This window comes from Electrona antarctica, assembly GCF_951216825.1.
Source record: "Electrona antarctica genome assembly, chromosome: 9".
NCBI classification, from domain to species: Eukaryota; Metazoa; Chordata; class Actinopteri; order Myctophiformes; family Myctophidae; genus Electrona; species Electrona antarctica.
Window position 1 is genome coordinate 46,232,678 of NC_136790.1, and position 20,200 is coordinate 46,252,877.

The following is a 20,200-nucleotide window of genomic DNA, read 5'->3' on the forward strand; positions in this document are numbered from 1 at the left end:
TCCATCCTGCCAGCAAGGTGCTAACAAGGTGCAACTTCCCATTGACAGCCCATTCATCCAAACAGGAAAAAAGAAATCCAATTGTATTAAACAACATCAAACTCACCAACATTGCAGCTGTACAAAAAGCTTGAATTATCCTCTATCTGCAAAGTGTTTGTTTATCCACCGTAAACATGTTATTATGAGCTACTTCCTGTCAAGAAATTCCTTGCAGGTGATTTTTTTGTGGAGTGTTGGAGTTTGGAAGCGCCCATGCGTACCACCTGTTTTGAATGTGCACAATGCACATAATGCAGAAGCAGCAGGAGGTTGCTTTACTGATAACGAGCGCTTCCAAACTCTTACACTTATGTATGGGACTGCCACTTAACATCAAGATAAACCGCAGCCAAAGAAGACGAAGGTGTAATTGACTGTTTACTTCATTCACTGACAAGGCGGTGAAAACTGCAAAAATAATAAAACGCAAACATTCAGTTTACTCTTAATTGACAGCATTCCAAGCATTTCACAACAAAGAAACCCAGGCAATTAACTAACCATACACACTGTGGCTAAACCACCTACACTCATCAGTGTTAATTAGTAGGATGACATACACCTGAGTGTGCACTAGGCTATGTTCTACAGACAGCAGCAAACATTGTCAAAAACATTCCCGAATTCCAAATAAACATTCACAAAATGTCACACAAGGAGTTCACAGAAAGTTACAATAACTGAATTCAGCAGCACAACTTACGACATTGCGTCTAAATTGCTTCCAAGTGGGTAAGATGTGTTCCAAGGCTCAAGTTCTGACCAGGTCTGCCTTCTCTGTGCACTGCTGCATGCAAAATGGTACTATAACAGGAAGTGACTCTCATTAAATACAAAATAAAAGCACTGGCACACACTTTCACAATAAAGTACAAACTTTTCTAATGTAAACAGAAATACAAACATGAAACATGTTGCATAGAATTACATATTTGCCTTAAAGGCAACACAACCCCCATAAGAGAAGATTTGTATAGCTCTAGCAGTGATTCTCAACCCGTTTAATTTCAAGGACCCCAAGTTTAACGGCTCCGTTTGGTTTCATTTGTACACTCTCAGAGTTACAGACCCATAAGGGTCCATTTGGTTCCAAACTAAACTATCATTTAGCTGCAGGGGACCCCCTGGAACTCCCTCAAGGACCCCTGGGTGTCCCCGGACCCCACTTTGAGAACCACTGCCTTATATAACTATGGATTTATCACATAAACATATCACTGGCTGGAAATGGCACAGCGGGTCCCAAGAGAAAGGCAAAACAACAATGATATAAACAGCAGTGGATGGAAAGGAACATAATTATACAGGCTCTTACATCAAAGTATGCATAATGTACTAACTGCATCATGCATATAGGCCTACATTACAAATTAATAAACATTTAAGGGACCATGCAGAAAACAAAATGTATTGTTGCCGTGCAAAAGCGTGCCGGGGCAAAATCAAATCAGTGAAATAAGAGAAATTTGGCATTGAACCAAAATGTACAATGTTAGCATAATCAACATAGATCTGGAAAATAAATACAGAGAGACAGGACATGACAGAGCAATCCTTGGAGGGTATAAAAGCCTCCCGACTGTCAATACCTTCTCCCAGCAGTCAGGCTCATGTTCGCTACTTCGCTCCCTCCTCTACGCAAAATGCATTAGACAGACCAGTAGACACCCCTAGACCGGGGCCTTCAATCCATAGCACACAGCCGCTAATCTGTTAATTGATCTCGCAAAGAGCTATTATAGGAGGAAAAGAGAGAGAGTGTGTGTGTGCGTGCGTGTGCGTGTGTGTGTGTGCGTGCGTGCGATGGGGGCGAGTGTTGTGGGGCCTTTGGGATGGGGTTGGGGGATGTCAGTGGGGTGGAGTGGGAAGAAAATATATAATCTCTCATAATGGGTTGAGGGACCCTTAAGTGGAAGGATGGAAGCCTGCTGCACTTATAACAGGCTCCTCAATTAAGAATGAGTATACTGTACTACGGTTTATTGTCTGCGACAAAGGTTTCAAACCGTGAAGGGGAGGCCATTCGGTAGATGAAAGACGAAATTGATACGTTGATCCAGAGAAAGAACATCTTACTTTTTAAATAACAATCTATTGTTTGTTTCGATAGAAATTTCCTCCAGACAGAGCTTGTTATAATCTTTAGAAGATGCAAGTATCCATTAAAGTGAGGTCCCACTGGCATGGTTATATAAGTAATCATGTTAAGAAGTCATCTACAGACCCAAATAACATTTCATAATATTTCCCCCAAAAATATGACCTCATTCCGCATCTCTCTTCCTTCGGTTATTAAATAAAATGTACTGTTAGTCTCAGTGGTGGAAAGTATTTTAGTTAAGTACTGTACTTAAGTACAATTTTGAGGTATTTGTACTTTAATTGAGTATTTCTCATTTCCAGTACTTTTACTTCTACTCCACTACATCTCAGAGCCAAAATTTGTACTTTTACTTCACTACAATTATTTGAAAACTTTAGTTACTAGTTACATGATTTAGATGATTTCTAAGACGATTTCGATTTCGATTAGAAAACATACATTAACCACTTCAATGCTATACATTTCGGCGTTGCGACGCATTGTGAGCTTGTAGATCTGCTATTTTCAAAAGATTTTGTACACAGTTTGAACTTGTGAAATGGGACATTCTGCAATATGAGTACTTTTACTTTTAGTACAAAAGTACATTTTGATGCCGATACTTTTGTACTTTTACTCAAGTACATTTTCAATTCCGTACTTTTAAGGTGTCCCAGATTCAAAGTATCCCAAAGTAATCCACAAAGAGTAATGAGTATTCCGAACGTTATTTTATTAAATAAAGTAGTCCAACCAGTTATCAAACAAAAAGGCAATGCATATTGCTCACTGGAAAAAAGACAGAGACCAGATTATTATTAATTTTCCTCCTTTGATATAGGTACAGAAAACAACAGGCACATCAGCTGCTCTGCGTTACTTAACGATATCTGTCTATCAGCGCCAGACAGCTGCTCTCTTATAATGTGAATGTGTATTATGGGTATAATACATTTATTTCATTGCATTGTAGTGACTCGTGTGGACTCGGTGGGGGAAGAGTCCCGAGTCCCTTAAAGGTGTAGTGAAATGAAAAATACGTTTTTCACACTTTTAGACCATATCCGTGGTCATCATATGGGCATACCTAACAATGGATGCCAAAAAATGGGCAAATTCTCATTTTTGTGTGTTCAAAATATATTTTGTATTACTTCCTGAAAACTAAAACGTGCTGCGTGATGACGTGTCGAGACCCACATCGATAAAAGCCAATAAAAATGAAGCTCACCCGTTTAATTCCCCATATCTCCGCATCCGTCCAGCACTGGCAGCACAGCTGCTACTGATTACAGAAATCCTCCGTTTTTATTCCCATTCAAGATAACATCCAGACAGTGTATTACTTGGTTTCAGCTTAATCATCACGCTAAAATATGTATCTCAAAACATTATAGGGTACAAATAAGCCACATAACAGTAAACTGGTACAGCATGGCCATCTATCTGATTTGTAAACAAACACACACCATGCGCTGCGTATAGCATAGCTACCGTCCCTAGCTACCGTCCCATCGCCTGAAGGGATGCGACGCTCTGATTGGTTCAGAAACTTCAGACTTGAAACCGTTTGAAACTAAAAATGTCCACCATTTCCGTTGCACTACACCTTTAAGGTCCGAGACTGAGTCAAATTATGGGCGAGACCGAGACGAGACAGAGTAAATGCAAATGTGGAGCGTACATACAACTCCAGTCAACAGAATCACACTGCATAAGATCCGATAGGCCCCTCCCCTCCTGTTTCTCCCCCCTGCTGTCGGCCATGGAAAAGGGTGGTCCTCCAATGCTATAATTTAGCACCAGAGGCGCCTGAGATGGCTAGCAAGCTTTGTGTTAAACTACAAGCTCCAATAACTATACAAGCAAATATTCAGCAGCAATATGAGAGCTTCATAGGTGACAGTAAGCCCACCTGGTGCTATATATAGCAGTATCTCTTCTCTACCCTTCCAGGACGGTGCAGAATGGAGTTGAATAACACCTCTGGCAGGCAGAAAGGGATAAGAAGTGTTGGAGTTGGGCTGCTGCTGCACTAAAGGGATTAAAAAGGCATGATCAAGGCTGGAGTTTAGGTGATAAGAATAAAATACCAAACTGAGACGTTGAGTCACGTAAAGCGCTAATCCCATCACCGCCATCAGCATTCTCCTCCTCCTCCTCCTCCTCGGATGCAAGGAGCTTAGATGATACATGATACAGCATTTTTTTGTTCTCACCTCACCGGGAAATGGCCCGCAATAACTTTAGGGAATAGCTGGAGCTCGATCCCCACCAGTCTGCTTCTTGTAAGAACCCTGAAAAAAATAAACCCAGACACTCAACCGCTGCCATAGGTCATGTAGATTAGAAGACAGCTAATACAGCCAAGTGGGAGACATGAGCTTATTTCCACATTTTCAACATGTCAGCTTTGCTTTTAGTATGGTGTTTTGTTTGTAAATACATCAAAGATACGAATATAATCCATTTCCAATGGATGCCTTGGCCTGGAAGAGAGATCATCAGGTGGTCTCCAACCTTCTTAGAGCACCCCATTCGACTGGTATCATGTATATAATCGGCGAAATCATCCGTTATCAGCACGTTTGAATGGTGCCAAAATGTTGATACTCTCCAGTTGGCGGGTCAGCAGTGATTGGCCAAGTCACTGCTCCTCTCCTCCAGGCTTCCAGCTATAGACAAGTCTACGGAGGGGCTCCCCGTGCGCAGCCATCACTGAGGCGCAACCAGCACCGGGAGGGAAGGCCACACCCGGCCAACAGGCTGTGGTTCGAAACCTGCCGGCCAGGTGCAGCAAACCAGCGCTGGCCACACCACAGCGACCGCCGTGCCCAGGGCACCGCCGTGCCCAGGGCACCGCCGCGCCAAGGGCACCCCCCCCCCCCCGTGGACCCGCCCACTGTCCTTTCTCTCCTGCCAGAACTAACAGGAAGCTCTCTCTGCCGTGTGTGTTCTTGGGGGATAGCAGGCACTGAGAGGTCTCTAGGACTATGGTTTGCCTCCTGCCTCCGGTTTGTGTCCTTCTACGTCTCACCAGACTGTTCGTCTATGCGGTGTGCATGTGTCCGTCCTTGTCCACACTTGGCCTTACTCTGTACTCTGTTACTCTGTGTGTGTGTGTGTGTGTGTGTGTGTGTGTGTGTGTGTGTGTGTGTGTGTGTGTGTGTGTGTGTGTGTGTGTGTGTGTGTGTGTGTGTGTCCCTTTTTACCTCCCTTCTGATGAATTCCTGTTCTGTTCTTTGACTATATATAGAAGTGTCTATTTGTACGTCTCTAAATGTTTTGATGAATTGAACAAGGTGGACCCTCTTGTAAACAAGTGTAATGCTTAATTGGGTTGTCCACTCACAGTTAACAGTCTTTGTATTGAGTTTGTGCTTGAAATGTGCTGTAATTCTGCAAACTGTTAATAAATATTTCAATCAATCAATCAAAAAGTGTGTGTGTGTGGTGTTGATAGTGTAGCATTACACTATCCCCGAAGCAGGCATTGAACCCGGGGCTCCCACTCGCCAGACCACAACGCTCAACCTGTCGTGCCAACAGAGCTGAGCCCGATTGGCAGGGCTGTTGCGGGCTGGGTCTTGGCTGGGGGCTACAATAGCAATCAGTGTGAGAGGATCACATAAGGTGATCAACGCGTCGCAGCGAGACAGAGGTCCTCACTGTACTCCTGGTGAGAGCAGGAGTGGCCCTGGTGAGACGTAGGAGGGGCCCGGACAGGAGGCAACCCACAGAGCCTAGTCCCTCCACATGCCAGAATAGTACCTCTCAGTCCCGGCACAGTAGTTCCGGAGTGGTTCCTACGGATTGTATGGCCCTGGTCTTTCCCTAGTGGGTCTGATCGAGGGTAGCTACTGGGACGTAAGTCGGGACCCCGGCTGGGTCACCCGAGTGAGGGGTATGATGTGCGCGAGACCCGAAACCCCGATGACCTTGGGATACATCACTGAGGATACGTCCCAGTTGCATCCATGCGATGTATTTTCATTCGTTCTAGATCAGCTATTTTCGGTGGTGCAACCCAGCACTCGATATCTACTGGAGATGCGGTGTATACGACATGGATTTAGAAACAAATTTGTTCAACACAAAATGCTGCGTTCCAAGTTCAAGAGACTTCGGAAAAAAGCAATTCTCCTGAATGCTGCCTTCCGGCATGGCATGGAAAGGAGAGGAGTGGCGTTTTGCATTTCTTTCACCGCATAGTAAATACTGCATTCGTGGTCTGGAGAGGGCAGTCTCTCAGTTGTTTTACAGAAGGGTAAAAGGGCAGGGGCTGAAGCCCCCTTTGATGTCTATGTGTGCCCAGCAGATGGGGCAGATTTCACTCTGAAAAGCCCCGCCTTCCATTAACCCCCGAAAACAGGGAGAAAATATTCCATTATGACCTCACGCTGTCACATCTAAACTCTCTAGAATATATACAATATATATATTACGAGATGCTAGGTTAAAGGGGAATACCACTCATTTTCAACATTTTTTTCAGACCTCCAGTTCCAGGAAACGCAGAATGGGGGGGACTTTTTTATTATTTCCACACAACAGCTCTTAAGGTATATTAATGACATAGTAAAATGTTGAAAATGAGTGGAATGCTGCGCGTCCCTACGTTCCTGCCTCTGATCTGCTCTGTCGCAGCTAGCCAGTCTCGGTGCGGGAGGCGGTCAATAAGGAAGTCAAGGAAGGAAGAGATAATTTCAGAGCAGCCAAAACTGAAATTTCTCCCACGTTTCCGTTGTCTCCTATAGCAGTTTTATGCATCTTTGAAACATCTCACCGACACTTAAGCGGAGCACAGATCGGCCTGAACGGAGCGTATGTACAGCTGCGTTATATTGAGTGCTTACGAACTGCGGAGGGACCCTACGGGGAAGCAATGAAAAGAGCTTAACCGAGAGGGGTCCCGAGAGGGGCTAGGGGCAGCCTGTGCCCTATACACACACACGCTCTGATTAAGGACATTGCACGCACGCACACACCACACAGATGCATCCAACTATTAACCGGCCGGGTTGGAAGCAACTGAAGTGTGTGGGTATAGTGGGGCAGACATGTCCTAACATATAATTGTCATTGTCAATACTGTTGATGATTGCATTCACAATACACGCAAACACATTCATGTTTCATAATGATGTACAAATGAAATTATACACAGACTTGCAGGGTAAAACATTCAGTTTAAGGTAACCTGTGTTTGCTCATTGTTTGTCACCTGTATCACCTCTCCAGTGCTGGCACTCTTCTGTCTAATCTGCCGAAACAGAGCAGGACTCAACCATTCGGCTTAAGAAGGGGGGGAAGGTGCCAAGTACTGTTGAGGAGTAGGGGTGTTTCACAATGTTTATGAGCAGTAAGTATTTCTATTATCTTTTGAAATTAATGCAAATCCAAATGATGTTTAGTCTAGTTAAGTAGAACATCTATTTGAAAAATAGCAAAAAGCATCACTGAGCCTTGGCCCTCGGGCAACTTTACAGGCTATTTTCAGCAAGTGTAAAAAACAGTCATTACAACGGCATCAAGGCCCGCCAAGATAGATTTTAGTCTGTAGATTTAGTCGACAAAAATGTTATGATATTTAGTCGACTAAAACTAGAAATAAACACAAACATTACAGGTGACCAAAATGTGACTAAAACTAAATGAAAACTATTCAAGAGACTATGACTAAAACTAAAATAGAAATTTGCTGCCAAAAACAATGTGCGAAACACAAGGAGAATAAATAAATAAATAAAAAGGACCCTAAGACCCCCAGACGTCCTGGGCACAGCTAGCTGGGTAGGCTAATTATAAAGAGGTCTGGAGAAGTCTTTATTGGGCACTGAATGTTAAACATTACTAGGCGCCACTCACTTAATTCACACAAGTGTGATTTGTATTTCTTCTTTTTACCCCCAACTGATATTCTTATGAGAAAATCCATTAAATAATGACAGCACTGCGTGTGTGTCAGTGTCATGAACACTGATACGTCGAAGCACATCATGCTTTTGCAATAAACTGGTTAGATTACAGGACATATGGCTGTATGACACTTATGTTCATACACTGCCACCCTGTGGCCACTGAGAGTAAGAGGTCAATTGAGTTCTGTTCGTCAACAGGTTTGTTAAACCCATTTAGACCTGATGTCGAAATTTAAAAAAATGTCTTCTAAACCATGACAATTTTCTGAAAAACCTCATATGTTGTTCCAGGGACCCTCCCAGTAGCAAAGATTTGAGTTGAAAACGTTCGCTCTATATTCAAAGATTTGAGGCACATTTTCACGATTTTTCAAAACAGACATAGGCCTACAAGTCTGCTGCAGTGTTTCAGCTCAAGACCAGAAGGGAAATGTTGTCTCTCCAGGACCCAAACAAATGAACATCTATCTACAAGCATGACGTCGTGAGCTTGTAGATCAAATAATTTTACTACTAATACAAAAAAAAATGTAATGTCTTTGAATTATTTTATTTATGAATGTTTGATTTTTAAATTCAGTCTACCGCTGGTATTCTATTATTGGGAGTGGACCTAGTAGGCTAGAGCTGGTATTGGGGCCTCTAGTAGGCTAAGGCTGGTATTGGGGCCTCTAGTAGGCTAAGGCTGGTATTGGGGCCTCTAGTAGGCTAAGGCTGGTATTGGGGCCTCTAGTAGGCTAAGGCTGGTATTGGGGCCTCTAGTAGGCTAAGGCTGGTATTGGGGCCTCTAGTAGGCTAAGGCTGGTATTGGGGCCTCTAGTAGGCTAAGGCTGGTATTGGGGCCTCTAGTAGGCTAAGGCTGGTATTGGGGCCTCTAGTAGGCTAAGGCTGGTATTGGGGCCTCTAGTAGGCTAAGGCTGGTATTGGGGCCTCTAGTAGGCTAAGGCTGGTATTGGGGCCTCTAGTAGGCTTACACGGCTCCGTTCTTTTGGCAAATCTAGAACTTCCTGCCAGAGAGCTAGCAAATTTAAGACATCCGGTTGCTTTCAGAATAAAAGCGTGGTTAATTAAATGAAATGAAATGAAATCTATATTTACCCAGGGTATCTGGGCTAAGCTCAAGAACTTGTTTCCAGCCAGGCCCTGCTCATAGAACACATTTCATCGTAGTGGTTGATGCCTTGTTCAAGGGCATTTCAGCGGTGGTAATTTTAACGTGTCGGACGGCTGATTCGAACTGGGAACCTTCCGGTATCTAGACCGCACCGCTATCCGTTCGGCCACCGCTGCCACACAATAATTATTACATTACATTATTAGTATTGTTATTACATTACAGTTATTGTGAAGACACACATTATGTTTCTGTGTAAAAATAAGTAATTAAATAACGTAAAAAAGTTATCTAAATGGATAAATGCCCAAGTCCATGCACTGGAGTGCCCAAGTCCATTCACTGGAGTGCATGGACTTAATAAAGTGGATGCTGGACAAAATCCCTGCTATGTTTCGACTAGTGTGACATATGCACGCGTCCGGGGAGACCTCCTCTACAACACCACACTGTCCGCTAAGCAGCAGAGGTGTAAAACAAAAATTGGCACCAGGTCAGATGTAAAAAAAACTTAAAAAAAACTTCCCATTTCCAGACTACAGTGGACTAAAGTGGACACTGGACAAAAATCCCTGCTATGTTTCGACTAGTGTGACATATGCACGCGTCCGGGGAGACCTCCTCTACGACACCACACTGTCCGCTAAGCAGCAGAGGTGTAAAACAAAAATTGGCACCAGGTCAGATGTAAAAAAACTTAAAAAAACTTCCCATTTCCAGACTACAGTGGACTAAAGTGGACACTGGACAAAAATCCCTGCTATGTTTCGACTAGTGTGACATATGCACGCGTCCGGGGAGACCTCCTCTACGACACCACACTGTCCGCTAAGCAGCAGAGGTGTAAAACAAAAATTGGCACCAGGTCAGATGTAAAACAACTTAAAAAAACTTCCCATTTCCAGACTACAGTGGACTAAAGTGGACACTGGACAAAAATCCCTGCTATGTTTCGACTAGTGTGACATACGCACGCGTCCGGGGAGACCTCCTCTAGAACACCACACTGTCCGCTAAGCAGCAGAGGTGTAAAACAAAAATTGGCACCAGGTCACAGGTAAAAAAAACATAAAAAAACGTCCCATTTCCAGACTACAGTGGACTAAAGTGGACACTGGACAGAAATCCCTGCTATGTTTCGACTAGTGTGACATATGCACGCGTCCGGGGAGACCTCCTCTACAACACCACACTGTCCGCTAAGCAGCAGAGGTGTAAAACAAAAATTGGCACCAGGTCACAGGTAAAAAAAACATAAATGGGAAGTTTTTTTAAGTTTTTTTACATCTGACCTGGTGCCAATTTTTGTTTTACACCTCTGCTGCTTAGCGGACAGTGTGGTGTTGTAGAGGAGGTGTCCCCGGACGCGTGCGTATGTCACACTAGTCGAAACATAGCAGGGATTTTTGTCCAGCGTCCACTTTAGTCCACTGTAGTCTGGAAATGGGACGTTTTTTATGTTTTTTTACCTGTGACCTGGTGCCAATTTTTGTTTTACACCTCTGCTGCTTAGCGGACAGTGTGGTGTCGTAGAGGAGGTCTCCCCGGACGCGTGCATATGTCACACTAGTCGAAACATAGCAGGGATTTTTGTCCAGCGTCCACTTTAGTCCACTGTAGTCTGGAAATGGGATTTTTTTTGACATTTTTTGACCTGTGACCTGGTGCCAATTTTTGTTTTACACCTCTGCTGCTTAGCGGACAGTGTGGTGTTGTAGAGGAGGTCTCCCCGGACGCGTGCGTATGTCACACTAGTCGAAACATAGCAGGGATTTTTGTCCAGCGTCCACTTTATAAAGTCCATGCTCTCCAGTGAATAGCATTTATCCATTTAGATAACTTTTTAATTACTTATCTTTACACAGAAACATTACTTATTACTTATTTTTACACAGAAACATAATGTGTGTCCTATAGCATCGTTTAAATGCTTAATTTATAGTTTTAATGTGCAAATTAATCTTTTTTTCAATACTCTAGAGGGTACTCTTATTTTGAAGAGATCGTCCACCGGAAGTCTTATATTTGCTCACTTAGATTTGCCAAAAGAACAGTGCCGCTAAGGCTGGTATTGGGGTCTCTAGTAGGCTAAGGCTGGTATTGGGGCCTCTAGTAGGCTAAGGCTGGTATTGGTGCCTCTAGTAGGCTAAGGCTGGTATTGGTGCCTCTAGTAGGCTAAGGCTGGTATTGGGGCCTCTAGTAGGATAAGGCTGGTATTGGGGTCTCTAGTAGGATAAGGCTGGTATTGGAGCCTCTAGTAGGCTAAGGCTGGTATTGGGGCCTCTAGTAGGCTAAGGCTGGTATTGGGGCCTCTAGTAGGCTAAGGCTGGTATTGGGGCCTCTAGTAGGATAAGGCTGGTATTGGGGCCTCTAGTAGGCTAAGACCGGTATTGGGGCCTCTAGTATAGGCTAAGGCTGGTATTGGGGCCTCTAGTAGGCTACGGCTGGTATTGGGGCCTCTAGTAGGATAAGGCTGGTATTGGGGCCTCTAGTAGGCTAAGACCGGTATTGGGGCCTCTAGTATAGGCTAAGGCTGGTATTGGGGCCTCTAGTAGGCTAAGACCGGTATTGGGGCCTCTAGTATAGGCTAAGGCTGGTATTGGGGCCTCTAGTAGGCTAAGGCTGGTATTGGGGCCTCTAGTAGGCTAAGGCTGGTATTGGGGCCTCTAGTAGGCTAAGGCTGGTATTGGGGCCTCTAGTAGGATAAGGCTGGTATTGGGGCCTCTAGTAGGCTAAGGCTGGTATTGGGGCCATGGTAGGATAAGGCTGGTATTGGGCCTCTAGTAGGCTAAGGCTGGTATTGGGGCCTCTATAAGGCTGGTATTGGGGCCTCTAGTAGGATAAGGCTGGTATTGGGGCCTCTAGTAGGATAAGGCTGGTATTGGGGCCTCTAGTAGGCTAAGGCTGGTATTGGGGCCTCTAGTAGGCTAAGGCTGGTATTGGGGCCTCTAGTAGGATAAGGCTGGTATTGGGGCCTCTAGTAGGCTAAGGCTGGTATTGGGGCCTATAGTAGGATAAGGCTGGTATTGGGGCCTCTAGTAGGATAAGGCTGGTATTGGGGCCTCTAGTAGGATAAGGCTGGTATTGGGGCCTCTAGTAGGCTAAGGCTGGTATTGGGGCTTCTAGTAGGATAAGGCTGGTATTGGGGCCTCTAGTAGGCTAAGGCTGGTATTGGGGCCTCTAGTAGGCTAAGGCTGGTATTGGGGCCTCTAGTAGGATAAGGCTGGTATTGGGGCCTCTAGTAGGCTAAGACCGGTATTGGGGCCTCTAGTATAGGCTAAGGCTGGTATTGGGGCCTCTAGTAGGCTACGGCTGGTATTGGGGCCTCTAGTAGGATAAGGCTGGTATTGGGGCCTCTAGTAGGCTAAGACCGGTATTGGGGCCTCTAGTATAGGCTAAGGCTGGTATTGGGGCCTCTAGTAGGCTAAGACCGGTATTGGGGCCTCTAGTATAGGCTAAGGCTGGTATTGGGGCCTCTAGTAGGCTAAGGCTGGTATTGGGGCCTCTAGTAGGCTAAGGCTGGTATTGGGGCCTCTAGTAGGCTAAGGCTGGTATTGGGGCCTCTAGTAGGATAAGGCTGGTATTGGGGCCTCTAGTAGGCTAAGGCTGGTATTGGGGCCATGGTAGGATAAGGCTGGTATTGGGCCTCTAGTAGGCTAAGGCTGGTATTGGGGCCTCTATAAGGCTGGTATTGGGGCCTCTAGTAGGATAAGGCTGGTATTGGGGCCTCTAGTAGGATAAGGCTGGTATTGGGGCCTCTAGTAGGCTAAGGCTGGTATTGGGGCCTCTAGTAGGCTAAGGCTGGTATTGGGGCCTCTAGTAGGATAAGGCTGGTATTGGGGCCTCTAGTAGGCTAAGGCTGGTATTGGGGCCTATAGTAGGATAAGGCTGGTATTGGGGCCTCTAGTAGGATAAGGCTGGTATTGGGGCCTCTAGTAGGATAAGGCTGGTATTGGGGCCTCTAGTAGGCTAAGGCTGGTATTGGGGCTTCTAGTAGGATAAGGCTGGTATTGGGGCCTCTAGTAGGATAAGGCTGGCATTGGGGCTTCTAGTAGGCTAAGGCTGGTATTGGGGCCTCTAGTAGGATAAGGCTGGTATTGGGGCCTCTAGTAGGCTAAGACCGGTATTGGGGCCTCTAGTATAGGCTAAGGCTGGTATTGGGGCCTCTAGTAGGCTACGGCTGGTATTGGGGCCTCTAGTAGGATAAGGCTGGTATTGGGGCCTCTAGTAGGCTAAGACCGGTATTGGGGCCTCTAGTATAGGCTAAGGCTGGTATTGGGGCCTCTAGTAGGCTAAGACCGGTATTGGGGCCTCTAGTATAGGCTAAGGCTGGTATTGGGGCCTCTAGTAGGCTAAGGCTGGTATTGGGGCCTCTAGTAGGCTAAGGCTGGTATTGGGGCCTCTAGTAGGCTAAGGCTGGTATTGGGGCCTCTAGTAGGACAAGGCTGGTATTGGGGCCTCTAGTAGGCTAAGGCTGGTATTGGGGCCATGGTAGGATAAGGCTGGTATTGGGCCTCTAGTAGGCTAAGGCTGGTATTGGGGCCTCTATAAGGCTGGTATTGGGGCCTCTAGTAGGATAAGGCTGGTATTGGGGCCTCTAGTAGGATAAGGCTGGTATTGGGGCCTCTAGTAGGCTAAGGCTGGTATTGGGGCCTCTAGTAGGCTAAGGCTGGTATTGGGGCCTCTAGTAGGATAAGGCTGGTATTGGGGCCTCTAGTAGGCTAAGGCTGGTATTGGGGCCTATAGTAGGATAAGGCTGGTATTGGGGCCTCTAGTAGGATAAGGCTGGTATTGGGGCCTCTAGTAGGATAAGGCTGGTATTGGGGCCTCTAGTAGGCTAAGGCTGGTATTGGGGCTTCTAGTAGGATAAGGCTGGTATTGGGGCCTCTAGTAGGATAAGGCTGGCATTGGGGCTTCTAGTAGGATAAGGCTGGTATTGGGGCCTCTAGTAGGCTAAGGCTGGTATTGGGGCCTCTATTAGGCTAAGGCTGGTATTGGGGCCTCTAGTAGGCTACTACAATTCTTCAATCTAGAGCAGACAGTATTATTGTCTCCACCAGGCCGAAGGCATGGGGAGAGAGCATGTTTTGCACTCCGTCCGTCCGTGTGTGTGTCCGTCCGTCCTTCCTTCCTTCCGTCCGTCTGTTACCAGCTAATCTCCGGCACCGTTGGCCCGATCCATGCCAAACTTTGCACACACACTCTCTGGATGCCAACGACAAACATCTGCCCCAAATATTCCTCAATGGCCTGTTATAGCGCCACCATGAGGCCGATTTAGGCAAAACACATTTCTGTAGATTACTCATACACACTTTATCCATACATCACACAATTCGGTATACACTATCTCCATAGTCATGTGATCAACACGGATCTGCACCATTTCCCATCTTCCTTCCTGATTGGCTAAGATTCGCTTCCAAAGCTCACATGATTGGTCCGTTTCGAACAAAATGCCACAAATCACAAACACAGTGTGCAATTTCCGTGAAATTATACACGCACATTTCCACTAGGCTGAGGACGACATGACACAATTTATTTTCCAAACCAGCCTCATGGTGGCACTATAACAGGGCAATTCCTGTTTTTACCTATAACTGCATGGATCTGTGTACAACTTTATATGCACTCCCTAGAGGCCATGGAAAAACATTTTCCCTGCATCCCTCCACATCTGCCGGTTATAGCGCCACCATTAGGCCGATTTCTGCAAAACACATTGTTTATATTAGTCGCACAGATTTCATCCAAATCTCATGCAAATCGGTATACATGATCTATGTAGTCATGTGATCAAGACGAGTCTGTTTGATTTCTCAGATTCTACACTGACTGGCTAAGATTGCCCTCCAAAGTCTTCAGGAGTGGCCAGTTTTGTACAAAATGCTGCACATGTCCTGCTCATCCAGAATTCAATCCTCAGAGATGCTATGAGTGATCTGGCTCTGCATTTCCTCAACAAAATGAAGAAAATTGTTAAAAAAAACAAACAAACATGTTTATATCACTCCTAAACATTTTGCCAAACATCACACACACTCCTATCCTCCTGGAGGAGACCTGTGCCCAGAAGGGCACTTTTTCTAGTTGAGACTACTTTATGCCTATACCACTGTTTTTCTAGTGGTATAGGCCACAAAAGGTTTTTGGCAGCAAATTTCTATTTTAGTTTTAGTCGTAGTCTCCTGAAGTTTTCACTTAGTTTTAGTCACATCTTAGTCACCTGGCATGTTTTAGTGTTAGTCTAGTTTTAGTCGACTAAAATGGCCTTGATGTCGTCGTAATGACTGATTTTACACTTGCTGAAAATAGCCGATCTACAAGCTCACAACGCGTTGCACTGCGTTGACTTGTGAGCTTGTGGATCGGCTATTTTCAGCATGCAACCAAGTGTAAAATGACTTATACTGGATCTCTTGTCCACTAGTACCTTCCTAACATTTTAGTGTAGTTTTTATTTGACGAAATTGTCAGTAGGCTATATTTAGTATTAGTTTTAGTCATCGTAGTCATGTAGTTTTCGTCAGTGAAAAAAGGTAGTTGACGAAAAAATGTCCTATTAGTTTTAGTCGACGAAAACAACACTGGTTAATGGGAACCCCAGCAGTAGGCGTAAAGTACACACAGCCTGTCCTCTCATGCAAACACCATTAAGTGATTGATTGATTGAGGCTGAGTTCAACTCACTGTATGGAATTAAAATCAATATTGAAACAATCATGTTTTGAATACTGAAGCGAGCAAACATGTTATCAATATCATGCAATTGCCCCCCCCCCCCCAATGCTTTGGCGTCATGAGAACGCATGCTCAACGTAGAATGTAACGTTAACACCATTTCATTTCACAGGTCGCAAAATCAGTCAAATCTGTTTTGGATAAAAGTTTAATTCACAAAAATACAATGACCAATATAATGAAAACGTACTAAAATGTACTTTAATAATCCATAAAAGCTGGAACATCATTTGACAGAAAAACACAAGAAGCATTATTAGAGTTGGTTTAGTATAATATATTTCAGCTTCAAGAGACATAGAAATCAATCCTTATTATTCCCCATATTTCTTCTATAAAAGACCCAGTTTTTTTTTCTTCTGAAGCATTGTTATGCAAAAAAAAATGGCATTAGAATATATTATGGGAGCTATGAATTCCCAGTGACTGAGTATAAAATTAAGTCACATCAGAGAGAGAGATATCTGCAGAAGAGAAAAGTCCATGAATAGAACAGGGCGAAATGAAACATCCTTTGTGGTTCTGGATCCATCACCATCGACATGACAGACATGGAGGATAAGGTGTATGGCTATAAAAAACAAAACAAGTTCTCACGTTGCCACTTGGTTTCACTTGAAAACATTTACGCTTTAATAACAAATGTGGTTTCTTTTTTCATGCTCATTTCAAATATTTATAATCATACAACTAAAAAAAGAAAAGGGCTCAACTTCCATGTCTTTCAAATACACTAATAATATTGCGAAGATGAAAAAATACTGAATTGAAGTTTATTTCTGCACCTTAACATTAATTCATTCCTGTCACACTCTTGGGAGGAAAACGAAAAACACAAGTTAAGGGGGCTGCTCTCTGGACAGATTGGCAGATAATAATGGGACACATTTTTGTTTCTACCATCAGAGGCGTTTTGTCAAGCTTTTATCATCATCATGGTCAGAGTTCGTTGTTGTGGTGGAGTTTGTTGGTGTGCGGATTGTCCGTTCAGACTCGCACTGATACAGAAGACACCGAGGACTGCCCTCAGAGGTTGAGAGACCAGAGTCTTCTCTCTCTCTCATTCGCTCTTCCTTTCTCTCTCAAGTAGATCATCCTCATCTTCAACAGGAGCACATCGGTCAGCCGAATCACCGTTTTATGGCTGATGGCAGCGGGTGGGCGGGGGAGGGGGATGGTGGGGGACTGTCGGAATGCTGGCACGTTCCAATCAGGGCAACAGTTCTTCATTACAGCATTCTGAAGAGGGGAAAAGACAAGACAGGACATTCATTACAGCATTCTGAAGAGGAAAAGACAAGACAGGACATTCATTACAGCATTCTGAAGAGGAAAAGACAAGACAGGACATTCATTACAGCATTCTGAAGAGGAAAAGACAAGACAGGACATTCATTACAGCATTCTGAAGAGGAAAAGACAAGACAGGACATTCACAGGACGTTTCAACTCCTTGTCCTCGGGACTCCTGGTACGGCTGGGGTTTTCCAGTGTTTTGTCGACTAAAACTAAGACGAAAAGTGTTCGTCGACTACCTTTTTCCACTGACGAAAACTAAATGGAAACTAAATGAAAGCTAAGCTACGATGACTAAAACTAAGACTAAATATACTGACAATTTCGTCAACAAATAAAAACTAGACTAAAAAGTTAGGAAGGGACTAGTGGACAAGAGATCCAGTACAAGTCATTTTACAATTAGTTGCATGCTGAAAATAGCCGATCTACAATCTTGTAGATCGGCTATTTTCAGTAAGTGTAAAATCAGTCAATACGACGGCATCAAGGCCCGCCAAAATACATTTCCATACATGAATCCTCACTAAATTAGCATACATGTGTTATCCATTGACGCCCTCTTGTGGCCATTTAGAAACATTGACTGCCGCCCCGCCCCAGGTTTTCCCAACCTCCCCCTGAATGACTGCACACACACACACGATGTCCCGTCTCCAGTTCTGACAAGCCAATGACGACACCGCCTCCTCCTCCCACATCTTAGGTCCCCGTCTGCAGTGGTGGAAAGTAACTAAGTACTTTTACTTAAGTACAATTATGAGGTATTTGCACTTTACAATTTTCAGTACTTCTACTCCACTACACCTCAGAGCCAAGATTTGTACTTTTACTCCACTACAATTATTTGAAAACTTACTTACTAGTTGCTTTGGTGATTTTAAAAACATACATTAACCACTTCAACCCTATACATTCCGGCCATTTTAAAATAGCCGAGCTTGTGGATCGGCTATTCAATAGATTTTCTACACATTTTGAACTTGTGAAATGGCACATTCTGCACAATGACTACTTTTACTTTTAGTACTTTTAAGTACATTTTGATGCCGATACTTTTACTCAAGTACATTTTCAATTCCATACTTTTACTTGGAAGTAGTTCTACATTGCAGTATTGGTTCTTTTACTTATGTAAAACAATTGAGTACTTTTTCCCACCACTGCCTGTCAGAGGGAGGACTAATGGCCAGCTGCGAATGAGGTAACCCCGGGGGTGGGAGTCCAGAATCAGACACTCCCTTCTCCCCAACAGACACGTCCAGAGAGTTGAGCCAAAATCAACCGAGATGCTCATCTGATCTATGCAAAACCACAGCCTGCTCCAAAACCCAATGACGATTGAAATGGATTCATATAGAGTTCAAATGGCCGTTCAGTACTTTCAGGCCTGGCAATGTGATATTATGACCCCTTTTATATAAGTATTCATGTTGCTTTACATTGAAGCCATTTGGTAGGAGAGCAGCAGAGTGCTGGGAATGGCTTAAAATCAATCAGTACATCTGATGAAATGACTTGAAGGAAGCGCGCCAACTGCAATTTATATCATAAAAATCCAAGATTTATTATTACGGGCCCCGACAAGGCCGTTTACCATTCTGTAAAATCATATGACGTGCAGCACCAGATGCAGGTTGAATTACCCTGCCAGCTCTGTGCTCCATTATGACTACCTGTTCAGTCGGGTTAGAATGATAATTATAAGGTATCAGTCTAGGGCAGGGGTTCTCAACGTTTTTGGCCGGGGACCCCCGGAAATGCTTTGGCAATGTCTCGGGACCCCCGCCCCGCCCCCTCCCGACCCCCAATATAAATTGACTGCTACAATAACCTTAACCCATTTTGGGCGGGAACCCCTTTTGGTGTTTTAAGCATTATGTTATAATTTAGCTATTGAAAAATAGCAAATAGCAGATCTACAAGCTCATAGCGCGCCACCGAGTGGCGCGCTACGAGCTTGTAGGTCTGCTATTTTTGAAAAATCGTGAAAATAAAATGTATTATTATTATTATTAAAAAAAAATTGAATATAATTTGGGGACCCCCTAAAATAATTTGGCGACCCCCCGAGGGGTCGCGACCCACGGGTTGAGAACCCCTGGTCTAGGGAAGGGTAGAGTGGGCAGGGGAGTTTGAAACCCCCAGAGTTAGTGTCGAAGTGTCCTTGAGCAAGACACTGAATCCCTAATTGCTCCTGATGTGCTGGTTGGTGCCTTGCACTGGTTTCCTCTGCCATCGCTGTATGAATGGGTGAATGTAATCCACAATCTACGGTATGTAAAGTGTACTTTTATAAATGGTAAATCGTGCATTTATATCTTATAGGCCTTTTCTTTATGCAAAGTGTGACTGGGGAATGTGAATACACATTCCAGGGGCAGATGAAGTGGGACACTGTTCATGGGGTTGCAGAGCGTTAAGGAAAATGACCGTCGGACGTCCAACAACAGATCCAAGTCCCTCTTTGTTCCGTTCATGCCCACCCAACCCCCTCCCTTTCCCCAACCTCACTTCCTGCCTCTCGTAGTTTAAATGCTGCTGTATGGTGGGCAGTGAAACAGTGGGTCTGTAATCCTATTAGTGTCAGTTCACTGGCTCGAGGGGGGGGCAGACACTGCCCCAGGGCATGCAGACAGAGACACACACACACACACACACACACACACACACACACACACACACACACACACACACACACACACACACACACACACACACACACACACACACACACACACACACACACACACACACACACACACACACACACACACACACACACACACACACACACACACACACACACACACACACACACACACACACACACACACACACACACACACACACACACACCTTCTCCAACTGACCAACACAGATGGATGTGTGCCTAGGGGCTCAGTGGGTGGTTCAGGGACACTGTTTGTGGTGTGGCCAACATCGGGGCCCTCTTTGTGGCCCTGTCTATCTTACTAATCCAGTGTGTTATCACTGACT

At 44.6% G+C, this 20,200-nt stretch overlaps 1 protein-coding gene across 8 annotated transcripts in view; it reads right to left on the reverse strand.

Annotated features, from left to right (window-relative positions):
• Positions 1 to 16,036: 16,036 nt before the first annotated feature.
• The window catches only part of LOC306929611 (ras-related protein Rap-1A-like), a 35,943-nt gene continuing 31,779 nt past the window's right edge, over positions 16,037 to 20,200 (reverse strand). For 7 of the 8 annotated variants that reach the window (XM_079510207.1, XM_079510208.1, XM_079510211.1 and 4 more), the window contains exon 8: positions 16,037 to 17,143. The gene's annotated coding sequence lies outside the window, so the exon portion shown is untranslated. Of the gene's footprint in view, positions 17,144 to 17,295; positions 17,310 to 20,200 lie in introns of those variants that run through there. The other variant, XM_079510206.1, reaches the window with a different exon arrangement.